Genomic DNA, 11,855 nt, shown 5'->3' with positions numbered 1-11,855 from the left:
GTAATAAAAGCCAATCACTGCGGATGAGGAAAGAGAAAATTCTGCAAAATCTCACAATGTCTGACAGCACCTGTAAGGAGTGAAAAGGGCGGACGTTTCGAGTCCAGATGACACTTTATCAAAGCTCATTCAGCTTTCATACGCAGTATTTGTTTCAATACTTAGCATCAATGCAACATTTAACACATATGTCTTCATTATGAATTGAATATCTCTGGAATTGAATATCACAGAATTGCAAACATAACTGACCATCAGAAGGAATCGAGTCACCGGGTAATACAGATCGCAATTTTGAGATTGATCTTTTAAACAAAATCAACTACATTTAAATGGAATTGATGCAAAAATTAACTGTTCGTGACCCTTGAGCCTTTTTTGTTGTGGGCATGAAACATTCAAGCGCATAAATTCCGGCCATTTATCGGAAGGTCCAGTCGATCCGCACTGAGTCTCGATTCCCTCGTCTGTCTGAGTGTTCTTTTTTCCTATTTCTTTGTTGTGAAGAACGATTTTTAAAAAAGAATCTTCTGGGAAACGAGCACCATTTCTTACAGATTACTTCCAATATCACTTGTGTCAGTCTTCTATTAGAAACGTTTCACATGGTGATTAACTATGTTAGTCTGCACCTATAATTCCATTAAGTTCTGTTGCAGAATGAACGCGATACGAATATGTGCATGGTATCAAAATCGAAACGTTCCATTTCTGTCAGTGCGTCAAGAAAGTATCAGCATTTCTTTTTAAAGTTAAACATGTGGCGGCGAAGTCAGAGCAAAGATAATATGGCTGTAACATCCAGATTCGCTAATGTTGAGCAACGAATTGAAATCATACAGATTTTCCCCACTCTCCATGAAAATGTTTCTGCCCGGTTTCGAACCGGGGACTTTTTGCGTGTAAGGCGAATGTGCTAACCACTACACTACAGAAACAGGTGACAGCGGAACAAATCGACCTGTCTGCAATGTTCAACTGCGCTGTGTTGCTGCAGGTTCCAATGGTTGGACTGAGAGCCCATGTCATATCGTCATAGAGTCATGTAAGTTTACAGCATGGAAACAGGCCCTTCGGCCCAACTTGTCCATGCTGCTCTTTTTTTTAAACGCCTAAGCTAATCCCAATTGCCGCATTTGGTCCATATCCCTCTATACCCATCGTACCCTTGTAACTATCTAAATGCTTTTTAAAAGATAGAATTGTTCCCGCCTCTACTCCGACCTCTGGCAGCTTGTTCCAGACACTCACCACCCTCTGTTTGAAAAAATTGCCCCTCTGGTCACTTTTGTATCTCTCGCCTCTCACCTTAAATCTATGGCCTCTAGTTTTAGACTCCCCTACCTTTGGGAAAAGATATTGACGATCTACCTAGTCTATCTCCATCATTATTTTATAGACCTCTCCAAGGTCACCCCTGAGCCTCCTACGCTCCAGAGAAAAAAGTTCCAGTCTATTCAGCCTCTCCTTATAACTCAATCCATCCAGTCCCGGTAGCATCCTAGCAAATCTTTTCTGCACTCTTTCTAGTTTAATAATATCCTTTCTATAATAGGGTGACCAGAATTGCACACAGTATTCCAAGTATGGCCTTACCAATGTCTTGTACAACTTCAAAAAGACGTCCCAACTCCTGCATTCAATGTTCTGACCGATGAAACCAAGCATGCCGAATGCCTTCTTCACCACTCTGTCCACCTGTGACTCTACTATCAAGGAGCTATGAACATGTACCCCGAGATCTCTTTGTGCTGTAACTCTGCCCAACGCCCGGCCATTAACTGAGTAAGTCATGCCCTGGTTCAATCTACCAAAATACATCACCTCGCATTTGTCTAAATTAAACTCCATCTGCCAATCGTCAGCCCATTGGCCCAATTGATTAAGATCCCGTTGCAATTGGAGATAACATTCTTCACTGTCCACTATGCCACCAATCTTGGTTTCATCTGCAAACTTACTAAGCATGCCCCCTATATTCTCATCCAAGTCACTAATATAAATGACAAATAACAGTGGGCGCAGCACTGCTCCCTGAGGCACACCGCTGGTCACAGGCCTCCAGTTTGAAAAACAACTCTCTACAACCGCCCTCTGGCTTCTGCCAAGAAGATAATTTTGTATCCATTTAGACCAGAGTTAACTTTGTGCAACAACCTACCATGCGGTACCTTGTCAAAGGCCTTACTAAAGTTCATGTAGACAACATCAACTGCACTGCCCTCATCTAACTTCTTGGTTACCCCTTCAAAGAACTCAATTAAATTTGTGAGACATGATTTTCCAATCACAAAGCCATGCTGACTGTCCCTAATCAGTCCTTGCATCTCTAAATGCATATAGATCCTGTCTCTCAAAATACCTTGCAACAATTTACCCACCACAGATGTGAGGCTTACTGGTCTGTATCCCAGGCTTTTCCCTGCAGCCCTTCTTAAACAAAGGCACAATATTTGCCACTCTCCAACCTTCAAGCACCTCACCCGTGACTATCGATGATTCAAATATATCGGCTAGAGGACCCGCAATTTCCTCCCTCGCCTCCCACAACGTCCTGGGATATACCTCATCAGGTCCCGAAGATTTATCTACCTTGATGCGCTTTAAGACTTAATTCGGGAAGATAACCGTTACTTTCAATCTGATTGCTCAACTTATCTTCAACTTCAAAAGTTAAAAGCGTTCGTCTGGCAAATATCTAAGGGAGCATTTCTGCCCATTCATTATTTCATCATTCTCATTTTCCTTCGAATAATCTCAACCAACCGTACTCAGTAATAAAAGCAAATTACTGTGGATGCTGGAATCGGAAACCAAAAGGGAAAATCCTGACAAATCTCACAAGGACGGGCAGAATCTATCAGGAGTGAAGTGAGCTGACGTTTCGAGTCCTGATGACATTTTGTCAAAGCTGATTGTACAACTGTACTCAGTATTTGTTTCAATATTTAGTATCAATGCATTATTTAACACACATGTCTTCATTATGAATTGTATATCTCGGGAATTGAACATCACTGAACTGCAAACATAACTGACCAACAAATTGAATCGAGTCACCGGGTTAAACAGATCGCAATTTTAAGATTGAACATAGACAGCTTTTAAAAAAAGTCAACTGGATCTAAATGGAAGAGATTTAAGAATTATCTGTTCGTGACCTGAGACTTTTTTATTCTGGGCTTGAAACATTCAGGCGCATAAATTCCGGCCCTTTACAGGAAAGTCCAGTAGATCCGCACTGAGTCTCGATTCCCTCATCTGTCTGAGTGTTTTTTTCCTGTTTCTTAGTGATGCTAAACGATTTAAAAAATATATTCTTCTGTGAAATGTGTGCCATTTTCTCTTGTTCACTTACAGTATCACTTGTATCTGTCTTTTTGAGCACACACTACGATCAGATATTTTAGACGGTGATTATCCATATTAGTCTGCACCTATAAACCCATTAAATTCTGTTGTAGACTCAACGAGATGCGAATCGGTGTCAAACTCGAACTTTCCTGTCAGTGCGTCAAAGAAAACGTTTCTTATTTCACAGAAAGCATTTGAGGGTGATGCCAGAGCAATGTTAACATGCCTTCAACATCGAAGCTCGGATAATATTGAGCAATAAACTGAAATCAAACAAATTTCCCTTACCCGACATGAGAAATGAACGAATGGTTCTGTCCAGTTTTGAAACGGGCACTTTTCGCATTTTAGGCGAACGCGATAACCACTACACTACAGAAACAGCTGGAAACAAGCGACAGCAAATCTTCCTGTCGGCAATGTTCAACTGCGCTGTGTTGCTGCAGGTTCCAGTGTTTGGACTGAGAGCCCATGTGACTTAATTCAGGAAGTTAACCGTTGCTTTCAATCTGATTGCTCAACTTACCTTGTACATCAAAATTTAAAAGCAATCGTCTGGCAAATATCTAAGGGAACAATGATTCCTGGTCATTCATTAATGCATCATTCTCATCTTCCTTCGAATAATCTCAACCAATTGTACTCAGTAATAAAAGCAAATTACTGCGGATACTGGGATCGGAAACCAAACGAAAAAATGCTGAAACATCTCACAACGTCTGACAACACCTGTAAGGAGAGAAAAGAGCTGACGTTTCGAGTCCAGATGACACTTTTACAAAGTTCATTGTACAATTGTGCTCAGTATTTGTTTCAATATTTAGTCTCAATGCATTACTTAACAGATATGTCTTCATTATGAATTGAATATTTCTGAAATTGAATATCATAGAATTGCAAATATAACTGACCAACAGGAATCGAGTCACCGGGGAATACAGAGCCCAATTTTGAGATTGACCATAGCGAACTACATTTAAACAAAGTGAACTATATTTAAATAGACGAGATTGAAGAATTATCTGTTATTGACACTTGAGTCTTTTTTATTCTGGGCGTGAAACATTCAGGCACATAAATTCCGGCCATTTAAATGAAAGTCCAGTAGATCTGCACTGAGTCTCAATTTCCACATCTGTCTGAGTGTTTTTTTTTCCTATTTCTTTGTTTTGAAGAACGATTTTAAAAAAAAGATTCTTCTAGGAAATGTGCGCCATTTCCTATACTTCACTTACCGTATCACTTGTGTCAGTCCCCTGGAGCACATACTCCTATTCGAAAAGTTCCAGATGGTGATTAGCTCTGTTAATCTGCACCTATAAACTCATTACATTCTGTTGTAGACTGAACGTGATGCGAATACGTGCACAGTTCAAAACCGAAATGTTTCTTTCCTGTCAGTTCGTCAAAAAGCTATCAACGTTCTTGTTTTACAGAAATCATTTGAGGCCGAGGTCAGAGCAAAGATCATATGGCTGCAATGTCAAGATTCGCATAATGTTCAGCAACGAAGGTCAAATACAGATAGGAAATACACAGTAAATGGCAGAACCCTTAAGAGTACAGATAGGCAAAGGGAGTTCGGTGTACAGGTACATAGGTCACTGAAAGTGGCAATGCAGGTGGAAAAGGTAGTCAAGAAGACATACCGCATGCTTGCCTTCATCGGCTGGGGCATTGAGTTTAAAAATTGGCAAGTCATGTTGCAGCTTTATAGAACCTTAGTTAGGCCCCACTTGGAATATAATGTTCAATTTTGGTCGCCACACTATCAGGAGGATGTGGAGGCTTTGGAGAGGGTACAGAAAAGGTTTACCAGGATGTTGCCTGGTATGGAGAGGATTAGCGACGAGGAGAGATTGGAGAAACTTGGTTTGTTCTCACTAGAGCGACGGAGGTTGAGGGGAGACCTGATAGAACTCTACAAGATTGTGAGAGGCATGGACAGAGTGGATAGTCAGAAGCTTTTTCCGAGGGTGGAAGAGTCAATTACTAGGGGACATCTGTTTAAGGTGCGAGGGGCAAGATTTAAAGGAGATGTACGAGGCAGACTTTTTACACAGAGAACAGTGGGTGCCTGGAACTCGTTGCCGGGGGAAGTATTGGAAGCGGATATGGTGGTGACTTCCAAGGGGCGTCTTGACAAGTACATGAATAGGATGGGAATAGAGGAATATGATCCCCGGAAGTGTAGGGTGTTTTAATTAATTCGGGCAGGATGGTCGGTGCCGGCTTGGAGGGCCGAAGGGCCTGTTCCTGTGCTGTAATTTTCTTTGTTCTTTGTACTGAAATCGTACAGATTTCCTCACCCTAAATTAGAAAGCTTAATGAATATTTCTGCTCGGTTTTGAACTGGGAACCTTGCGCGTGTGAGGTGAACGTGATAACCACTACACTACAGAAACAGGTGACAGCAATGACAGCAAATCCGCCTCTCTGCAATGTTCAACTGCGTTGTGTGGCTGCAGTTTCAAATGGTTCGACTGAGAGGCCATGTCCCTTGTTTCAGGAAGATAACCGTTACTGTCAATATGATTGCTCAACTTATCTTGAACTTCAAAATTTGAAAGCAAGCGTTTTTCAAATATCAAAGCAACAATTAATTCTACTCATTCATTACTGCATTATTTTCATCTTCCTTTGAATAAACTCAACCAATCGTGCTCATTAATAAAAGCAAATTACTGCGAATGATGGAATCTGAAACCAAAGGAGAAAATGCTGGAAAATCTCACAAGGCCTGGCAACATCTGTAAGGAGAGAAAAGAGCTGACGTTTGGAATCCAGATGACATTTTGTCAAAGCTCATTGTACAATTGTACTCAGTATTTGTTTCAATATTTAATATCAATGCATTATTTAACACATATGTCTTCATGATGAATTGAACATCTCTGAAATTGAATATCACTGAATTGCAAACATAACTGCCCAACGAAAAGAGTCGAGTCACCGGGTAATACAGATCCCATGGTGTTTGTTTGAGATTGGCCACCGTCAGCTTTTAAACAAAGTCAACTATAATTAAATGGAAGTGATTGAAGAATTATCTGTTCGGTATACTTCAGCCTTTTTTAATTATAAATGTGAAACATTCAGGCGCATAAATTCCGGCCACCGATAGGAAAGTCTAGTTGATCCGCACTGAGTCTCCATTTCCTCATCTGCCTGAGTGTTTTTTTTTCGATTTCCATGTCATGAAGCACGATTTTTAAAAAAAGATTCTTCTGGGAAATGTGCGCCATTTCCTCTAGTTCACTTCGAGTATCACTTGTGTCTGTCTTGTTGAGCACACCCTCCTATTTGACATGTTTCTGATGGTGATTAGCTATTTTAGTTTGCACCTAAAAACACATTAAATTCTGTTGTACACTGAACAAGATGATACTATGTGCACGTTGTCAAAATAGAGACGTTTCTTTCCTGTCAGTGCGTCAAAAAGAAAGATCAGCACTTCTTATTCGCAGAAACCATTTGAGGTTGAGGTCAGAGCAAAGATAATATTGTTGTAATGTCGAGATTCGGATAATGTTCAGCAACGAACTGAAATCATACAGGATTTCCCTCATCTTCCATGAGAAAGCTTAAAGAATGCTGCTTCCCTGTTTCGGACCGGGGACTTTTTGTGTTTTAGGCGAACGGGATAACCACGCCACTGCAGAAACACGTGATAGGATTGGGGCCTCAATGGGCGTGACTACAATGTTTAACTCCACTATGTTGCTGCAGGTTTGAATGGTATGATTGAGGGCCCATGTCACTTAACACAAGAGCACATCCCTTACTTTCAACCTGATATCTCAACTTATCTTGTTCTTCAAAATTAAAAAGAATTCCTCCGGCAAATGTCTAAGAAAGCATTGATTTGTGCTCAATCGTCAATGCTTCATTCTTATCTTCCTGCAAATAATTTCAACCAATTATACTCAGTATTTATTTCATAGAATCATAGAATCAGTGCCGAAAAGGTATTCGATCGAACAAATCAGCAGCGACGTCAGAATATCATAACCAGGCCATTTCCCTCGTTTGCCCCGCAACGCTACTCCTTTCCCATGGCTATTCAATCTAACCAAGGGGCAATTTAGCATGCCCAATCCACCTTGGATCTTCGTTCAATTTTTAATATCTATACAGTTATTTAATATATATGTCCAAATTCTGAATTTAATATCTCTGGAATATACAATCGGTCTGACTGCTTTGTTCAACTCCGCTCTATTGCTGCAGATTCGAATGGTTGGACTGAGAGTCCATGTACCTCAGTGCAAGAAGACAACTGTTACTTTCAACGTGATGTCTCAACTTGTCTCGAATTTCAAAATTTAAAAGCGTCCATCGGACAAATGTCTAATGGAGCAATGATTTCTACTCAATCATTGATGCATCATTCTCATATACGATCGATTAACTTCAAACTGTTATATCGAGTATTTGTTCGGTAATAAACATTTAATATCAATCCATTTATTATCTTCATTGCGGATTGAATATGTCTGAAATATGCAGCATTGAATTGCAAACATTATTGACCAACAAAATAAATCCAGTCACGGGTAATACACATCCCACGGTGCTTTTTTGAGTTTGACCATGATCAGCTTTTAAACCAAATCAAATATCTTTAAAGGGAAGAGATTCAAGAATGATCTGTTAGTTATACTTGATCCCTCTTTATTCTGTGTGAGAAACATTCTGGCGCCTAAATCTCGTTCATCTATAGGAGATCCAGACGGTGCGCTTTGATTCTCGATTTCCTCTTCTGTCTGAGAGGTTTTCCCTATTTCGTTATTATGAAGAACAACTTTAAAATGATGCTTCGGGGAAATGTGCTCCATTTTCTCTAGTTCAGTTACAGTATCACTTGTATCTGTATTTTTGAGCACACAATGCTATTAGATATGTTTCAGTTGGTGATGAAGTATGTTAGTCTGCATCCATAAACCTATTAAATTCTGGCGTGGACTGAAAATATTGCTAATATGTGCACGGTTTTAAAATAGGAACATTTCCTCTCATTGCGTCATGAAAATACAAGATTTCTGATTTTGCTGAAAGCTTTTGAGGCAGAGGTGAGCGCAAATATAACATGGCTGTAACATCGAGTTTCGGATAACGTTCGGCTACAATCTGAAATTATACAGACTTCCCTCAACCTTAATGAAAAATGTCATCCATGCTTCTGCTCGATTTCGAACGTGGGCCCTTGCGTGCGTGAGGCAAATGCAATTAGCACTACACCACAGAAACTGTTAGCTGCTCCGTAGCCCAATGGGACTGTCTTGAAATGTTGCAACATTCATTGGGAATGCTGTAGACACATTAATCTAAGAATGATTGAAAATGGTTTACAATGTCACAGAACGATGAGAGGCTCATCAATCCATCAGATCTTTGCGAATTATTTTATGAGGAGCTAAACAATGAATATGTCGTTGCGGGATTGGTGGGTCGATGGGCCTATTCCTGTCCTGAACTGTTCTTTGTTCCAATTTCAATTTCCTCCTCTCATTCCATGAAGTTGATGTTTCTCCCTTTTAAGTCATTGAAAAAACCCCATTTGAAGAAGGAGTTTTGCGGAATCCATGTAGAATTTGCTTTAACAACCTTTCCCTTACCCAATGGCAGGAAGTATTGGATTTAGCTTCCCGATATAGTTTTCAATGTAAACATATTTATTTATGCAATTGATTTCATATCGATTTTACAAATCGAATTTAAATCTGATGAAGCATCTCCTCATTATTTTTGAATTATATCTAATATAACATTTACTCCACAGCCTTCCACAGGGTGTGGAATATAACCGACGAGAATAAATCACCGACACCTGAAGCAGTCTTCTTGTGTTGTCCTCCTGTGTCCCGAACATCCGAACCGAGAACCTCGAGAATGGATGCGGAATCTGTCTTATTCACACGGACTTCACACAGGGCAACACAGTAGCACAGTGGTTAGCACTGCTGTTTCACAATGCGAGGGACCCGGGTCCAATTGAAATTCCTCCTTAGTGTACACGAACAGGCGGCGGAATGTGGCGACGAGAGGATTTTTACAGTAACTTGCAGTATTAATGTAAGCCTGGTTTGACACTAGTAAATAAATTCTGGACACGGACACATCCAGAACATGTTTGGCGGTAAAAATAAATTCATCCCTTATTGCTTATTCTACAAAAGGGTCACGTCGAGTCGTCAATCAATGATCAGCATTGATGAGAAATAGATTTCTGGCTGCTCCTGTTGTTAAAATGTCGTGTTCCATCGCAATGAATATCTAACACGATATTGCCGCACTTACACCACACCAGGGAATTCCAGTTCAGGAAGTTTACTCTGGAGCGAGCGCGCTTTTTACGTTGTCAATGAGTTCATTTCTCTTTTGTGTGTCAATGGCTGTGCTAATCTGCTTGGTTATCTTTCTTAGTGATTGTCCGTGTGTCTTGTGGAACAAGCTGCCAGAGGGAGTAGTAGTGGCGGGTACAATTTTATCTTTTAAAAAGCATTTAGATAGTTACATGGGCACGATGGGTATAGAGGGATATGGACCAAATGTGGGCAATTGGGATTAGTTTAGGAGTTTAAAAAAAAGGGCGGCATGGACAAGTTGGGCCGAAGGGCCTGTTTCCATGCCGTAAAACTCTATGACTCTATGTTTGAGTCGATCGGTTTGGGAATCTATCACTTAGTTTACTTGTCTCTGTGTTGATTCTGTGCAGTATCCGAGGCATCCAGTGAACACGGAGGTGGAGGTATTCATGCATTATCATGGTTAGCAACGCAAACTAGTAGGTGTCAGAAATCTGCAGAATAATTCTGGATTTTTAACGAAGGACGCTAGAATTGATGTCACTGCCTGGGCATATATCTATATAGTTATATATCCTTATTCGTGTTTGTCTTTCCACGTGACCGTGTGTGTACCTGTTCTCCCCATGTCTGCTGGGCTTCCTCGGGTGCTGTGGTTTCCTCCAACAGACCAAAGATGTGCGGATTAGGGGGATTGGCCATGATAAATTGATCGCTAGTGTCAGGGAGATTATGTGTGCGGTTACGGGAATAGGGCCTCGGTGGAATTGTGGTCGGTACAGACTCGCTGGGCCGAATGGCCTCCTTCTGTTCTGTAGGGGTTCTATGATTCTATGATCTCTATAAGTGGCAGTCTTTTCAGGTTGCCGTGTGTGTACCTGTTTCCAATATGCGGCTGTGTTGTCCACGGGAGAGCGCTCTCTGATCACTTATGAAAGATCACAACCCCTTTCTAAAGGAAGCGTCTGTTTGAAGATGTAAAGATGGGCGGAGAGATGGAGTCACCTTGGACCTCATAACATCCCCCTGACTGTTTCAACATCTCCAATTGCAGATCTGATTCAGACAGTGATCAGTCTCTCTGTTTCTGGTGTTCAAACTCGAATCATGGGGGTGAAACTTTGTCTCACTCTGGTTATTGTCCTGATTACAGGTCTGTCATTTTGAACTTCAGTGTGAAATCCGCCAGTCGCCATATTCATTCCCCATTTCCATCTCGAGGCGATTATTCCATTGTTGTTACTCCTTCTAACCCACTGCGTGTCTGTTACCTATTTTCAGACATGAGTAACGGTGACTCAGTGTCCCAGTCAGAACCAGGAGTTGAAGCAGCTGAGGGTGAAGATTCAGCAATACCCTGCAGTTACTCGGTACCGAGTTCAACTGTACAACATTACCTGTTCTGGTATCGCCAGTATACACACCGAGCTCCTCATTGATTGCTCAGAGCCGCTAATTTACCGAAACGGCTCCAGGTTTTTTATACTGCAGCGGGAATCTCAAACTGAAACAACGCACTTTTCACTTGCCCATGGAAGATTAGAAGGTGACAGACAGCGCCGAGCATTACTGTGCACTGAGAGTCACAGTACATGAGGCTCCAGCGGGCCTCAGACAAAATCTGGCACAGGTCGATAGTCAATGATTCATTGTCAGGACAACACATGGGGTTAAACAGCAGAGAATATTTACTCATAGTGAACGTTACAATACAGCCCCGTCTGAGTGTTTTCCCTCACTGAAGTTAATGATTGTCACTGTTGGGAAATTTGACATGTTTTTACTCATATTACTATCACATCAAGTTCAATCGCTCCCCGATCCTTTCACACAAACCCGCAGATCTCCCAGATGAACCATGTCATCAATCCGTACTTTAAATGTTCCAGATCTTTTAACTGTGTGACAGACAACATCTTTCAAAAGTGATCAAATATCAAAGGCAGACTCAGAGTTGTCACATGTTGAAGTCGCTGGGTTGAAATTATTGACTGTAACATGTGTACTTTATAAACAAAAGCCCCCAGTTGCAAACAGTCGAGGTAACAATATTGGACGGATATTTTGCTGGTGCTTAAAGTCCACAAATGTTGATGCGGTGAGTTATTTAATCAATTTCGGCTTTCACTCGAGGTGTCAGAACTGCTTTGTAGAAAGTTAAACAAATTTTATTTTGGTTAGTACTAACGTGCA

General features: G+C 41.0%; 1 non-coding gene across 1 annotated transcript; it reads right to left on the bottom strand.

Moving 5' to 3' along the window:
* Positions 1-865: 865 nt before the first annotated feature.
* Positions 866-938, bottom strand: trnav-uac (transfer RNA valine (anticodon UAC)). The gene has a single exon. It is a non-coding gene; the product is annotated as a tRNA-Val (tRNA).
* Between the last annotated feature and the right edge of the window lie 10,917 nt (positions 939-11,855).

This window comes from Mustelus asterias, unplaced genomic scaffold (genome assembly GCF_964213995.1).
Source record: "Mustelus asterias unplaced genomic scaffold, sMusAst1.hap1.1 HAP1_SCAFFOLD_120, whole genome shotgun sequence".
NCBI lineage: Eukaryota > Metazoa > Chordata > Chondrichthyes > Carcharhiniformes > Triakidae > Mustelus > Mustelus asterias.
The sequence above is the reverse complement of the archived record's forward strand: the minus strand, read 5'-3'. Positions and strand labels throughout refer to the sequence as shown.